Below are 16,801 nucleotides of genomic sequence, written 5' to 3'. Positions count from 1 at the left end.
GGGAAACACTTTTCACATAAGAGATAAAATATGTCACTAATTAGTAGTTGAGGAAAAAATTCATATAATAGCCAACAAGCATTTATTGACCTTGATTAGGTCCCAGCCACTGTGCAACTTGGCTTTATTAAAAATTAAGTCTCCTGTAAGTTGGCTCTGGAAAACTTTATCTTTAATTTTCTGTATTAGTCAAGTTCAGATGAGTGATGCTGCATTCATAAAACAATAAAACAAAGTTTATTTTTCACTCACTTAAGATGAGTTGAGCTTCCAGATACCTCTCTAGGGCAGGACATCAATGTAGTGGCGGTGGTTTAATTTTGAAGTGTAATCCAATAAGACTGATGACCAAGCACTTCAGCTCCTGGAGAAGGTAATGAAAAACGTGTAAGCCATCTGGACCTTTGTGTTGATTGACATCAATAAGCGAACCAGTTTTTGATGTTGTGAAAGAAGTGTTCATCTCCAATGACGATTGCAAGCTCCTGAGGGCTTCTTCGGTCAGGAGGAGGCCACAGCGTATCATCCTCTTTGACAATTTTACTGTCATCAATTATTCTCTTCAATTCCCCCATCACAGTTTTCCATACCTAGGCTCCTTTTCTGATCATGACATCATTTTTGTAATTGCTGTTGTTGGCATATCTCAATTTGCAGTTAGGTTGGAGCTCAAACTCCAAGAACTCATAGCTGAACTCGCCTTGGTGACCCACATAGTAATGCAGATGAAAGTCACTCTCCTTGACTCACAAGACTGAATCATCACAGGGTCCTTGACTCCCATGTGACCACCCCAGCAGGGGAAGAGGATATATAGGATTCAAATCAAACTTGTTTTATGGCCCCACCTAACTACAAAGGTGGTAAGGTAGTGTGATCCTTTTGTATGCTGGAAGTAACCTGCTAATGAGTGCATACCACAAGTCTCTGCCTTGTTTCTGGAGTAAAATAAAGTGACTCTCTCCCTCTTTCCATTCCTCTTGTCCCTCCGTTTCCTCCTCTGTCATTTGTCTTTAGGATTGGCTCTAGATTTAGGCCCTAAGCCTTGCACCTGACTTCCAAAGACCCCTGGGTAGTGGACCTCTCTTTTAATTCCCATCTATACATTCAGAAATCGTACCAACTGACCAGGCTGCCTCAGCCTGGGGAGGCTGAGGGTGATTAATGACTTGCTTAGGTTTGCCTACCCCGTATTGCTCTATTTTCAATCATACTGTGCATTTCATAACTTTACAATTGATGGGGTGCACCTGCTCCCAGTGCAACAGTCTCCTGGAGACATCCAGAACTGCTCCAGGCAGGGGCAGGGGCAGCTGAGCTGCTAGAAGGTCAGATTTCCTTAGCAACCTATCACTTAGCAACAGTGAGCTGGTTGGTAAGGCCTGGGTTCTGAAGAAGGAGAGCCACGGTGGAATAACAGTCTGACAGAGGGAAGATTGTCTGAGAGCAGCAGAGCAAAATCCTAAGAAATGTCCATGGTAGGCATTCTGGACCCCACACTGCATGAAGCACAAGGGAGGTACCCCAAAATTGCACTGTAGCTATTGTTCAGTTCTGAAATTGAAACTGTAGAACTTCTCCCAGGAAACATAATTTCTTTTCAAGGCTTTTTTTCTTTCTTCTTCTTCTTTTTTTTTTTTTTCAATCTGATGGGAATCTACTGTGTATGCTTCACAATCGATTATGCATTTTTATTGCTTTGAAGTGATAATTTCCCCCAGTATCATGGTGATTTCTTCATCTGCTGGAAGAGGATCTGTGTGTCACCCCTGTATTGCTTGAATGATTTCCAACCCCCTCCTGCATAGTCCTTTGGGTTCATCACAGGAACAAATGGAGGCACAAAACCACATTATTTGGAGCACCTCGAAAAACTTCACACACTTGTTCAGTCACATTGGTGGTGCAGCCACATGAAACCAAGATTTCGTTAGGATTGTATTGGCAGGATAACACAGTGGTGAAGCATCTAGCTTCTGAACTCAGACCTAGTTGGAATCATGATTTGGTCACTCACTTTTGGGGTGACCCTGGGGATGTGGCTCTTTAAGCCTTGATTCTTCTCATCTATAAAATGGGAGAAATAACAGATTTGATCTTGTGGAATTACTGTGAGAATTAGGTAAGTTAAGGCATAGAAAGCACTTGGCCTAGGGCCTGATATCTAATACATGCCCAATTCATACTGGTTTTTATTATTAGTAAGCTCTAGCAATGCTGTTTATGGAGTAAATAAGTGTTAGTTTATGTCTTTATCCAATAAAACCTTGGAAAATAAATCATTATTTACTAGAGTTTATTTTTCTGTTTGAATCTGTTCAATCCTGAAGTCCAAGTAGAAGTCAAATGAGGTTTTTGGTACTGAAACAAAGATCAGCAGGGACTGCTGTATCAGGAAGTAGGGATTGCAAATCGTAAATGTGGCCTCTGAAGTTTTTCTTTGTTGTGGACAATATTTTTGTTGTTTTAAGCTTCATCAGCTGCCAACAGTGAAGAACTAAGAGATTTTCACATAAAAATTACTGTCTCCTTCTAGACTTGGGTCGGCCTGCTTTACTCTTTTATGTCACCTGCTGTGATTGAAGACAATGGCCCCCCAAAGATGTCCATGTTCTAATCCTGAATATCTTAGGCTACAGCAGAGGGAAATTAAGGTTGTAAATGAGACTAGGTTGAAGGTGAACCCCTGCTTGGTGACTGGCTTTCAATGTGGGTGGCTGTGCTCAGATTGTTCCTCGGAGCAGAGGAGGCGGCCTTTAGTAAGATGTCCCCAACCTCTGGTGATTTGACTTAGGACTTTTGACTTTATGATCAACACACGTTCGGTAGAATCCACACATGGAATTTTGATCTTTCCCCAGGCCAGTTACGTGTGGTAAAATCCTCACAATACTGGGCAGGGACAGGGGGCTGCATGTCCTGGTCAGCCGGACCATCCCAAGGGAGCAACCAAATCTCTATAGTGGGCCGCGTTGCCAGTGTTTTTTTGGACACAGATACTCAATGTATTCCATGAGATACCCAACACTTCACTATGAAATCAGCATTGTGTTCCATGATTCTGCCCAACAGTAGACCAGGGTGGGTGTGCTGAGCACATCTGAGGCAAGTTAGGTTGGTCTATGGTGTTCAGTAGGTTGGGTGTACTAAATGCATGTTGACTTAAATTTTATTGGACATAACCCTATCACGAGTAGAGGAACATCTGTACTTTCTTCCTTTCATTGCTAAGACAGAAGACTTGGGAGCATAGAGACCCTTCAAGCACAGAATCTTCATATTTTATGCTTTGATTGATACTGTATCTGTAAGTTGAAAATTTGCTCCAAAGTGTAAAATCTGCCACTAGAAAAGGAATGATGATCATTTGTCTATGTATTTTGAAAGCACATGACTTTCAAATTCCTCCCTATCTTTACAGCATTTGCACCATGAACTGAGCTTTCTTGACATTTCCAATCCCTTCCTTCAGCGTGACAAATTTTGAATGCATATTTCTAGACACATGTATATACACCTGCTTGATCTCCCAATGCAGTTTTAAAGCCAGCTTGATGGAAGAGGCCAGCTTAGTAACTTGGAAATTGCTTGGGCAGTGCCTTTCAGAGGTTTATTACATAAGCCCAGGTTCAAATCTGATTTTTCTGGGAAGGAGCTGGGAGAAATCTCTCACACAATGACCACTCAGAGCAGAAACTTTTGACCTAAACATTCATCTTCTCTCCTTCCTGTGGCTGGTAACTCACCAGCTGGTAGAAGCAAAAAGACTGTAGGAGTTGGTGATGCCTAAACAAACAAACAAAAAAAAATAGCAAAGAAAGAGAAAGTCTCAAAATAATTAGTCTTTGCAGAGACAGGATTTACCTGAGGTCTCTGGGCAGACAAAGGGGATTCCAGCTCAGATAGGATGCCACCAAAATGAGATTTGGAAAGCAATCCAAGAGCTGGGCTTGATGCACCAGATTTATGCATGCTGTCAGCTTCTGAGCAATTTAATTATTATCATTTTCTGCCTTGAGATATTGCCCCTGGTTTCTGGGAATAGGCCTTGAATATTTCCCACTTGGTGACATTTATTACTGCCACCCCTTGTCTCATAGCAAAGCTCAGTCTAAGTCTTCAATTCCCCTGGTCCCCACTAAATCTCATGTTTAAAAAAAGCCCCAGCCCTGTTTCCAATTGTAAGCATAAGTATGAATGCCAAGGTTTGCTTTTTACAATATTGTATTGGGGTAGACTTCCTTGTCTCGAGCTGCTGAGAAACTGCTGACAGTTTCAGATCTCAGTAAACCCCGTGGACTAAAGTAAGACGGGAGCCCAGGCATGTAGACAGGGCTGGGCAGGCATTGTCCTGGGAAGACTGACCTCCTGGAGGTGAAGTTCTTTGTGTGTGTGTGTGTGTGTGTGTGTGTGTGTGGTGTGTGGCGTACATGTGCCAATTCTCCCTCTCTCTCTGTCCTATCCTGTCTCTTGGTGGTGCTTGGGCCCTCAGGAACTCTTTTTCAACTTCTGACTTGAGGGTGGCCTGCACAGTGGAATCTAGAGCTGAGTTATAGCTGGTCAGTTCTCGCTGACCAGCAATGGCTTATGGCTATGCGGTGCTTGCCTTGGTCCTCTTCCATCAGCACCACATCCTCGTCTTCATCATCACTGCCACCATCATCCTCGTCTTCGTCATTGTATGACCACCACCCTATATATTTATCAAAGTCTTCTCTGTGCTGTGCGAGGCAGTTAGAGATGCAATCTTATAACACTACTGCAAATTAGATATTCTTGTGTCCATCTGGTGGCAAGGCAAGTGTGGCTCGTGGTGGGTAAGCATCTTGCAATAGGTTGCAAGGTGAGTGACAGGCAATGTGAGTGGAACACAGGGCTGTTTGACTTCAAGGCCTCTGTCCTCAATGCCATACCATGCCATACCCAGCTGCCTCTCTTAAAAGATTTAATTAATCTTTCTCTTTATATTAGAGGTTTTGTTGTGCCCCAAATCAATGGGATTGGTAAAGCTGGATTAAATAATAAAACTTTCTTAAAGCTGAATGCCAAAATTAAACATTTTTTAAACAATTCTTTCCTTAAGCCCTTCACAGGCATTAAGTATTTAGTGATTTAATTAGGTTACACTTTGTTTTCATTGCAGCCATCAGAATACAAATATTTAGAACTTGACCTGGTGGCTTGGTTTTGTGTTATTTTGACCCTTTGCAGGGCACCTTTGAATGACATATTGGCAATGAATAGGGTTTCACTGGGACATATTCATACATGCAAATAACATAGTTTGATCAATTTCATTCCCCACTCCCTCCCTTACCCTCCTCTTGCTCTCTCCCTCTCCTTCATCCCCTTCCTCTGTGTTAATAATCCTCCTTCTATGTTCATGACGTCTTTTTTTCCTTCCTTCAATTTCCATATATGAAAGAAAACTTGCCTTTCTGAGGAGACTATTTTGCTTAACCTATTAATCTCCAGTTCAACCCATTTTTCTGCAAAGGACATTTTATTCTCCTTTATGACTGAATAAAAAATCAATGTGTATATACATACATATTTCTATCTATTATCTACCTATCTACCTACCTACCTACCTCACATTTTCTCTATTGATTCATTTGTTGACAGGCACCTAGGCTGATTCTGTATCTTGACTGTTGTGAATCATGCTGTAATAAACATGGGCATGCAGCTTAGAGGATGCCAACTTTAATTCTTTTGGATAAATACTAAGGAGTGGTATAGCTGCATCATGTGCGGGTTCTGTTTTGAGTTTTTTTGAGAAGCCTCTCTACTGACGTCCATAGAAGTGTAACCTGATTTAGATTTCCCCCACAGTGTGTAAGGGTTCCCTTTCCCCTGCATCCTAGCCAGCATTTGTTGTTATTTGTATTCTTGCTGATTAATATTCTGAGTGAGATGGAATCTCAGTGTTATTTTGATTTGCATTTACTTGATAGTTAGAGATGTTGAACGTTTTTTCATACATTTATGGTTCATTTATGCCTCTTTTGAGAAATGTCTGTTCAATCCATTTGTCCATTTACTAATTGGGTTGTTTGGTTTTTGGTGTTAAATATATGAACTTTTAAAAAACATAGTCTGGAATTAGTATCCTGTTGGAAGAGCAGCTAGTAAAGATTTTCTTCCATTCTGTGGGCTCTCTCATCACTATTAACCATTTTATCTGCTCTGCAGAAGCTCTTTAATTTGATGCCATCTCATTTATCAAATTCTTGCTGAGATTTCCTGAGTCCTATTCAGGAAGACATTGCCTATGCCTGTATCTTGAAGTGTTTTCTTCTAGTATTTGAAAGCTTCAGGTGTTATATTAGGTGTTTGATGTATTTTGTGTTGTCTTTTGTACAGGGTGAGAGATAGTGATCTAGCTCATTCTTCCCCATGTGAATAACCAGTTTTTTGAGCAACATCTGGTAAAGAGGCTATCTTTTCTCCAACACGTGTGTTTGGCATCTTTGTCCAGAATCTGGTGACTGGAGCCACGCACGCTTGCCTCTGTGTCTTCTATTTCATTGATCCTTGTGTCTGTTTTATGCCAGTTCCACACTGTTTTTTTGTTACTATGGTTCTATAGTATTATTTGAAATTAGTTAATGTGATGCTTTTAGAATTTCTCTTCCCTCCCCGCCCCCCGGCTCAGGATTACTTTGTTATTCTGTGTTATTTGCTGTTCCATATGAACTTTAGGATTTTTTTCCCCTTCTTCTGTGAAGAACGTCATTGGTATTTTGGTGGGGACCACATGGAATCTGTAGATTGTTTTTGATGTGGCCATTTCAACAATATTATTTCTTCCTATCCAGGAACATGGGACGTCTTTCCATCTTGTGGTGCCTTCTTCCATTTATTTTCTCAGTGTTCTGTAATCTTCACTGCAGAGGTCTTTCACATACTTGGTTAACTTTATTCCCAGGCATTTTGTTTGAAGCTATTGTGAACGGAATTGTTTTCCTGATTTCTTTCTCAGCAGGTTCATTATTGGTATATAGACAAGCTATTTATTTTTGTATGTTGATTTTGTGTCCTGTTATTTTGCTGAATTTATTTCTCAGCTCTAAAAATGTTGTGATGGAGCTGTTAGGGTCTTCTAAGTATGGAATCACATCATCTGCAAATAGGGACAGTTTTACTTCTTCCTTTTCTATTTGTATCCCTTTTATTTCTTTTTTTTTGGATAATTACTCTGGCTAAAATTTCAAGAACTATATTGAATAGAAGTGGTGAGAGGCAATGGCTTTGTCTTGTTCCTAATTTTAGGAGAAATGTTTCTAGTTTTTTCCCTCTCAGTATTATGTTGGCGTTCAGTTTGTCATATACAGCCTTTACAGTGTTGAGGTGAGGGCCTTCTATCCAGAGTTCCTCATGGATTTTGTCATGGAAGGGTTGAATTTTGTCTGAGGCTTTATTATTATTTTTTGCATCTATTGAGATTTTTATATTTGCCTGTGTTGAGATATTCTTGCATTTCTGGAATGAAACACTAACTTGATAATGCTGTATGATCACTGTAATGTGTTGTTAAATTTGGTGTTCAAGAATTTAATAAAGAGTTCTGCATTTGTGTTCATCAGGAATATTCGACTGTGATTTTCCTTCATAGTAGTGTCCCTATCTGGTTTTGGTATCATGGTGATCGTGGCTTTGAAAAATGAGTTTGAAAACTTTCTATTTCTTGAAATAGTTTGAGGTGAATTACATTGGATTTTCTTTAAAAGTTTGGTGAAATTCAGCTATGAATCCATCCAGTTCTGGGACTCTCTTTGTTGGGAATCTTTATTATTGATTCAATTTCATTTTTTGTTATTAGTTTGTTTAGGTTTTTAATAATATCTTGTTGATTCAATTTTGGCAGGTCATAAATGTGTATACATTTATTAATTTCTCCTAGATTTTATGATTTATTAGGAAACATATTTTCAAAATAGTTCCTAATGATCTTCTGAATTTCAGTGATATTTATTGTGATATATCCATTTTAATCTCTAATTTTATTGATTTGAGTCTTTTCTCTCTTTTTTTGGTGAGTTTGACTAAAGTTTTATCAATCTTGTGTATCTTTTCAAAGAAGGAATTCTTTCTTTTCATTGATCTTTTGTATTATTCTTTTAGTCTCTATTTAATTAATTTCAACTCCAATTTTGTTAACTCTTTCTTCCTACTGGTTTTGAAATTGACTTGCTCTTGTTTTTCTAAGACCTTGAGATGCACGATTATTTATTTATTTGAGATCTCACTGATTTTTTTTATTCATTCATAACTAAAAAGATCCCCCTTAGAACTGTTTTGCTGTATCCCACAGATTCTGGTATGCTTAATTCTAGGAAATTTTCAATTTCTCCCTAGTTTCTTCAATAACTTTTGATAATTCAAAAGTTCAATTTCCTCATGGTTGTTTAGTTTCTGTAGTTTATAATGATGTTGACTTCTAATTTCATTCCATTATGATCTGATAAGATGCAAGAGATTATTTAATTTTTTAAAAAATTTTCTAAGAATTGGTTTATGGCCTAATACATAATGCACTTTGGAGAAAGTCTCATGGGCTGCTGAAAAGAAAGAGTATTCAGCTGTTGTTGGATGGAATATTCCAAAGATATCTGTTAAATCCATTTTTACCTGTCGTATATTTTAACTGTGTTGTGTCTTTGTTAACTTTTTTGTCTGGATGACCTATCTTTTGGTGAGAGTGGGGTATTGAAATCACCTACTATTATTGTATTGATGTCTATCTGTCCTTTATGTTGAGATAGTGATCATTTTATGAAATTGACTGCATCAATATTTGGAGCCTAGCTATGTACAATTATTATGTCCTCTTGTTGGACTGTTTCATTTTTCAATATGTAATGACCTTCTTCGTCTCTTCTGACCAATTTGATTGAAGTCTGCTTTGTTGAATATGAGAATAGCTACTCATACTTGCTTTTTGATCCCATTTGGATGGAATATCATTTTCCATCCTTTTACTTTCAGTCTTCGAATGTCTTTGCTGGTGAGGTGGGTTTCCTGCAGACTATATACAGTTGGATCTTTAAAAAAAATTCCATCTGCAGTCTATGTCTTTTAACTGTAGAATTAAGACTTATACTCAGGCTTATTATAGAGAGGTATGTGCTAATTTTTGTCATTTTGTCTTATTTCTAATGTTTGATTTGTTCCTAACTCTCATTTCCTTATCTATTCTTCTATTGAGATTTTTTTTTCTCTCAGATGCTCTCTTTCACATTTCTATCTTTCTCTCCTCTGTGTAGGATTACTTTAAATACTCCTCCAGTGCTGACCTAGTGGTCATGAATTCCTTTAGTTTATCCTTATCTTAAAAGTGTTATTTTGTTTTATTCTGAAGGATAGCTTTGTTGGATATAGTCATCTAGGTTGGCAGATATTTTATTTAAAGGCTTGAAATACATCATTCTATGCCAAACAAACCTTTAGAATTTTGCTGAGAAATCTACTATCATTCTGAAGGCTTTGCCTTTATAAGTGACCTTGTGCTTCTCTTGCAGCTTTTAAAATTCTTTATTTGTTCTGCATTTTGGCATTTTAACCATAATATAGGGTGAATAAATTCTCTTCTGATTATGTCTACTTGGGGTCCTAAAAGCCTCCAGTACCTGCATATTCATCTTCTTCTCAAGATTAGGGAGAGTCTCTGCTATTATTTTACTGATTTTTTTTATTGTGTTAGACTGTCTCCACTCCTTCCTCAGTACCCATGAATCTTAAATTTTGTCTTTAATGTTGTTCTAGAGTTCTTGTATATTCTGTTCATAGTTTATCTCACTCCCCCATTGCTATCTGAATGTTTTAGTTTGTCCACCTTGTCTTCAAGCACTGGTATTATTTATTGTGCTTAATCAAGTCTATTAGCCAATTGTGCCCTAAGAACCCTTAACCTCTGTATTAGTTGTGATGCCATAAAAATATGCCATAAACAAGATGGCATAAAAAACAAAAATTTCCTCACAGTTCTAGAGGCTGGAGTCCAATATCAATCTTTTAGTAGGTTTGGTTTCTTCTGAGGTCCCTCACCTTTGGCTTGCAGATGGATATTTTTTCATTGTGTCCTCACATGATCCTTTTTCTGTATGCCCATACGCCTGGTACCTCTCCTTGTGTCCTAATCTATTCTTTTAAGGTCATCCATTTTTATTGGATTAGGATCCATCCTAACAGATTCATTTTGCTTTAATTTTCTCTTTAAAGGTATATCTCCGAATATCATCACATTCTGAGCTAATGGGAGTTAGTTCTTCAACATGGGTATTTTTGGAGGCTGTGGGGGGAGGGAGGCAAAATTCCATCCACAATATTCCTTCTGTCTTTCAGCAGAAGAGTGATTAATGTTACCTGAGAAGACAACATTACGAGGTTCTTTTACATTTTATAGAAAGGCTTGGAGTATTAGTAATTAAATAAGCAAATGGTGGGATTACAATGTAATCTAAGGCAATAGAAATGCCCAAAGTAAAAAGAGTACCTGGATACCTTCTATCTGGAAGTAACAGGGAAGGCTTTAATAAGAGCTAGTGCTTATTAACTGTCTTTTCTTTATTCAGTGAATATTTATTAAACATATACTATATGCCGAGAACTATTCTAGATACTGGGAACAGGCATTGAGAAGCAAAGAAGATGACAACTTTTGTGGTTTTACAATCTAACGAACTCTAATTTCTTGTGCATGTGTTAGAGGATGTTGCCCCACCTGAATACTCCTCTGTGACTATGACACTCATCTCTCTAGCTGTTGGTCAATATTAACAGCTGGAGGCCTAGGGCAGTTGTCTTCAGCTAAAAGCCCTGCATCACCTACAATTGTTCTTCTCATGGGCAGCCTGCAGCCAGTGACTAGCAGACCGGGATACAAAGGAATAAACACTTGCTTCTGTTTCCGACAGCTTGGAGGGTTTTCCCAGCTCCAGAGCTTCCTGTGCAAATTGGCTGAGGCCTCCTTTTTTACTATACCAGGTGCAACTTGTCTCCCGACCCAATCCTGCATCCCTCATGTTTTAGCCAGTTTTGCATCACTGTGACCAAAATACGCGGCAAGAGCAACTTAGAGAGGGCTGGGGCTGTAGCTCAGTGGCACAGTACTTGCCTAGCAGGTGTGAGGCACTGGGTTCGATCCTCAGCACCACATTAAAAATACATACATACATACATACATACATGCTGTCCATCTACAACTATAAAAGAGATTTTAAAAAAAGAGCAACTTAGAGGAGGGACATCTGGGGCTCACCATTTCAGGAGTTCAAGTCCATGGATGGCCATCTCCATTGTTCTGGGCCCAAGGGGATGCAGAACATCATGGAGGAAGGGTGTGGCTGAGGGAGAATGCTCCCCTCATGGCAGCAAGGAAGTGGGGGAGAGGGGATGGGCAGGAGTGGGGAGGAAGGGGCCGCAGGGCAGATGCTCCTTCCAGGGCACGCCTCCCTCACCCACCTCCTCCAGCCATGCCCCGCCTGCCTGGAGTTACCCCTAGTCAGTCCATTCAAAGTAGGAAAGATTGATTAGGTCAGAGCTCTCACGATCTAATCCCTTCACCTCTGGACATTCCAGCGTTAACCCAGGAGCTTTGGGGGACATCTCATACCTAAGCCAGAGCACTTCACTACCCAAAGCTGTAGTTTGAGTAACATTCTCTGTGAAAACACTCTTTGTGAAACTATCTGTGTACAATCTCCATTCTAAAGTCAGTTTCCTGGGAAGCCTGACTGCCTTGGTCTGTTTTGTGCTGGGTGGGTGCGATGAGCAGGGCCTGTGGTTCTGGAGGCTTGGAAGTGCAGGACCAGGGACCTGCAGGTGATAAGGATCTTCATGCTGTATGATTTCATGGTGGGAAGCAAAAGGGCAAAGCAAAGGTGGGATGATGGGGAGGGAGAGAATGAGACGGCGTGGTGAGAGAACCAATTCATCCTTTATAAGGAACCCTTCTGCAACAATGAACTCCTATGGTGGTGGGATTAATTCACCACATTAGCTCCCATCTCTCAGTAGGCCACATGTCCCACCACCAAAGCACTGGCTATTAAGTTTCTGACACAAGATTTCAGGGGACATATTACAACCATGGCACTGACCTAAGACATAGGTATTTTTTAAAAAGAAATCCCAACGATGAACTATGATAGCAGGCTATTGTCTTATACTCATTTAACAGACTAGGAAATTAAGGCTTCAGGAGACGGAGTAACCTGCTCTAGATTAGAGAGCTAGTTAACAATGAGACCGTGGCAGGAGCCCATTTCTAACCAACTCTGGAGCATGTTCTCTTAGCCCCACCCTTCCCTACCCTATCTGAGGGGGTCAGTAAGCTGGCCCTTGAGGGATGGCCAAACCTTGTGCCAGCTGGGTTCTGAAGATGTCTTCTCTCAGCTCTCAGGGGTTAATAGGGATGTGACTTGACTGGAAAAGAATCAAGTCATTTATTATTGATCCCAAATAAGCCACTGTCCTTTTTCCCTAAAGTGTCTCTGTAAAATGTATCATATTGATTCAGAAAGACAATTTAAGCCAATTTAAAAGAAAACTATGAAAATATAGATTTTGTTAAAAACTCGAATCCATAAAGCCACTTTGATTTCTCATGATTGCGTCCTAACTGCTCCCTTCCATCAAAGAAGACCCAATGCTAACAAAGAACAGGAAGGGTTGATGTGATTGAAATACTTTATCTCTGTGAGGCTGAATTCTCTAAGTGCTGAGAGCTTCTTAATGCTACCTGATATTTATGTATTTAATAGCCAACAAGAAATATATTTTTTCTGTTATTTCACTTTAGAAACACTTTAAACTGGCAGGTGGGTTTTAGCATCCCTCCTTTACATATAAGGAAACTGGTACCCAAAAGGATAAAGTGCCCAGGTCTCACAGCTAGAGAGAGAAACAGCCACATTCAGAAACGAGTGCATCTGTCTCCCCTGCCCCACCACGGGAGGTGGTGTAGTCATCAGTCGTCCTCAGGAGATACCTTCTACCATATTCACTTAGTCATTGAGTTGGTTTGACCAAGGTGTCTTCGCCTAGAACTTACCCGTGAGTCTCGGACCCAAATCTGGTGTTCGTCCCGTATCCCTCATCTGAGCTAATAATGTGAATTTCCACTCAACCATCTCAGTCAGAGATTCTGAATATGCTTGAATTCTTTACCTTTCTGTTTGTATCCTTGCTTCATCCTCCTCTTACCTAAAATTCCATATTTTTCTTGTACCAAAATGATTATCAAACCTCATTGTTAATCTGTCCTGACCATCATCATCTGCCATCTAGATTAATATCAGCCCAATAGTTCCCTAATTGTGTAGAGTTCAGTGTCCCTGGTCCCTGTTCTCTTTCATTTCAAAGGAGGTAAGATCAAATTGTAGTCTGAAGTCAGACTGCTTGGATTGGAATCATGTTTTTGTTAGTAATGGATTCAAACTATTTAACCTCCTTTGCCTTGAGTTTCTCATCTGTTAAGTGGGAAAAATAATAGTAACATCCTTAAGGGATTGTTGGGGATATTAAGTGAGATAATGCATGCAATGCTCTTAAGACATTGCCCTGGGCACAGTAAGCCCTTTATAAATTCCAGCTTTTATTAGCACTCTTCTTTCTTTTGAACAGTGGAGCGATCTTTCTAAGACATAAATCCAATCAGATTATGCTCCTGTTTATAAAACTCCTGTGGCTCCCAGAACCTATAGAATAGCATTCCATTTTTTTAAGCTTAAAAATATCTAGCCACTATTATATTCCATGCTATATTTTAGGAGCTTCAGATATAGTAGTCAATTCCTGGAAAGATAAAAGTAATTAAAATACATATATTCTTTACTATGGTTTGGGTAAGTGCCCTCCAGAGGCCCAATGGTAAAGGCCTGGTCTTCAACCTGTAGCAGTGTTGGGAGGAAACCCATGAGATGTAGGGCTTGGTGGGAGGTCTTCTGATCAGTGCAGGCATGCTCTCAAAGAGGATATAAAGACCGCAGCCCCTTCCTCTTCCTCTCTTTTGCTTCCCAATGGCCACGAGATGAGTGTATTTGCTTCACCAGTCACTCCCTGCCATGATGTGCTGCCTTGCCACAGGTCCAAAAGCAATGGGGTTAACCAGCTGTAGGCTGAAACCTCTGAAACAGGTAGTCAAATAAACCTTTCCTCTTTATAAGTTGATTATCTTAGAAATTTTGTTATAGCAACAGAAAACTAACACATTCGTACTTTTTTCTTCACCAGTTTGACTTGAAGACTTTACATGTCAATGTGTATATTGACCTCATTTTACTTTAGAACAGCAAAATCTTCTATAGCATAGATGCAGAAATTGAAGTATTCTTCTAAGTTTATCATTTTCCTTTTAATGGCTGTATAGGAAATACGGTAGCTTAAAAGAAGTGGCCATATTCTTACCTTTCTATTTATACATGCTCCCTTCACAATGTAATATTGTAGCTCCTTACAGCAAGTGGTTGTCTTTTCCTCTAAGCCTTGGGCCAGGGGTGAGCTTGTGACTTGCTTGGGCCAAGAGAATGTGGCAGAAACTTTGTGCACCATTAAATCCTTGGCTCTCAAGACCTAGCTTTCACTTTTCTTCCTGGAACCTGCTGTCAACCATGTGAACAAACCCAGTTGTCCTGCTGGAGGCTGAAGATCATGTGCTGTGGATGCAAAGCTCAAGAGCAGAGAGCATCCATTGACCTGGCAGCTGACTGCAGGTAAGAGAGCACCGCCCAGACAGGAGAACTCTGGCTGGTCCACGGTGTCGACTTGAGGACTGTGATCTATTTCGGTAGCTGCTGTTTCAGTCACTAAGTGTGGGGCTTGTTTGTTATGTGACCAAAGCTAACAGAAGTGGTTTCCATAGTTTTGCTGTTAAAATGATACTTCAGGGGTTCTCACTGTCCATATGTCTTTTGTGTAAGTATATGAGCTTTTAAAATTTTTTAAATTAACAGACTATATATATTTATCATGTATAAAATCTTATTTTGAAATATGTATACATTTTGGATGCCTACTCAAGCTAAAATTAACGCTTGCATTACTTCATATGCTTATTTTTTGTGGTGAAGACACTTAAAAAATCTACTCTTGGGTCTCAGTGAGTTGCTCAGTGCCTCGCTAAGTTGCTGAGGCTGGCTTTGAACTGGAAAAACTACATCACTGCTGGAACCCAACTACAAGGGAGTCAAAGAAATGTGGTTTTTAGTGTTCCAATCCAGCACGAGTGTCATTCACAACACCAACAGATCATATTAAATACTGAGGAAGAAACCTTACATGAAATGTGCAAGTTCTATACGGAAGGAAGAGGTGTAAATGAAAATCTGCACGAAGAAAAACAATTGGGAAGTTTCAACATTAAAGGAAGTTCAGTTCTTCCAGATTATCCATAAATGCTGAATAATTTTTCCAATTAGATATACTTGTGTTAGAATTTGGGACACATTAGGCAGGAGCAAGGCCTCGCCTGTGACACTCGTTTTGCTGGTGTGGATTGGGTTGGAAGTAGCTCTGTTCTGACTTTAGGCTCCACCTCAACCTTGTATTTTTTTGGTAATGGGAATTGGACCCAGGACCTAGCCGTCTACTATAGGGCTACATCCCCAGCCCTTTTTACTGTTTCTTTTGAGACAGGGTCTCACTAAGTTGCCCCGGTTGGCCTTGAACTTGTGATCCTCCTGCCTCAGCCTCCTGAGTAGCTGGTTTTACAGTGTGTGCCAGCAAGCCTAGCTTAGAAATCACTTTCTGATGGTGGCAGGGGCCACATGACCTTGTGGTCAGTAGCTCCTGCAGCTGTGATCATATTCTGGAACCTGATAGAATTATGATTCTGTGAATAGTTTTTCCTGGGAGTTCCGAGGTGGGGAGGTCTTTTCCTCCAATTATTCCAATGCTATTGCAGTACCTGGAAGTAAATTTTTTTGTTGTTGAAACCAGCTTAAGAAATTTTCCACTGTCTACAACTGAACCCCAAATACAACAGTATCCTTTTTGATCATTTGTTAATTATTGTTGGTATTTAGATATGACCAGTAATAACACTTTCTTTTAAATATTTTTTACTTCTTTTTGTCTCTTGTTGTCACAGTTTCAAGGACATTTAGGATGGTACCGAGTAACAGGAAGAGAGAAAACCTCACTGCTCTACCTCATGATGAATGGGGACGATTCTGGTGTTTCACCATTGAGTGTGATGCCAGCGTCTGTTTGTAGATACCATCCATTAGCGCAAGAGTTTTGTTCCTTTTTAAAATTAAACTGAATACTAAAGTTTTTTAAATGATTTTCAGCACCTATCAATATGATTATATTTATGTTTTTATTTCTTCTTAGCTTTTTAAAATAGTGAATATTATAATGTTTTTTTCCTCATGTTGACTCATTCCTGATATTTTCACTAATATTTTTTTTAAAAGACATTATCAGGTTCAATTTTCTAGCATTTTATGTAGGGTTTTCATTCATGTTCAAAAGTAAGTTTTTCCAAATGGCGTTGGTTCATAGGCATGTGAATGCTATATTTTAAAATTTGATTTTACTACTAGTATGCTGCTAGTCCACTGGAACGAACTGGACAATTTGTCATGTTTTCCTGTGGTCTAAAATCGTTGATATGACGTTTAGTATTCTTCCTATAAAACAAATTTACAGAATAAGCCTGAGGTCAGTTTCAGTCCTAAATCCTTGACTGCCTTTCTAATTTCTTCCTTAACTATCAACCTACTGAGTTGTTCTCATTTTTTTTTCATTTACATGTTTAGGAAACCTTCTATTCCATCTAGATAAAATAAACTCA

The 16,801-nt window shown here is 39.4% G+C and overlaps 1 pseudogene across 1 annotated transcript; it reads right to left on the bottom strand.

Moving 5' to 3' along the window:
- Nucleotides 1-295: 295 nt before the first annotated feature.
- On the bottom strand, nt 296-3,972 carry LOC308654281 (protein mago nashi homolog; annotated as a pseudogene). The gene is made up of 3 exons: nt 3,865-3,972; nt 3,747-3,749; nt 296-740 (listed from the first exon to the last, which is right to left on the bottom strand). The product of its transcript is annotated as a protein mago nashi homolog (transcript).
- Between the last annotated feature and the right edge of the window lie 12,829 nt (nt 3,973-16,801).

The sequence above is a fragment of the Spermophilus citellus genome (genome assembly GCF_964194105.1).
Source record: "Spermophilus citellus genome assembly, chromosome: 8".
In the NCBI taxonomy this organism is placed as follows: domain Eukaryota; kingdom Metazoa; phylum Chordata; class Mammalia; order Rodentia; family Sciuridae; genus Spermophilus; species Spermophilus citellus.
The sequence above is the reverse complement of the archived record's forward strand: the minus strand, read 5'-3'. Positions and strand labels throughout refer to the sequence as shown.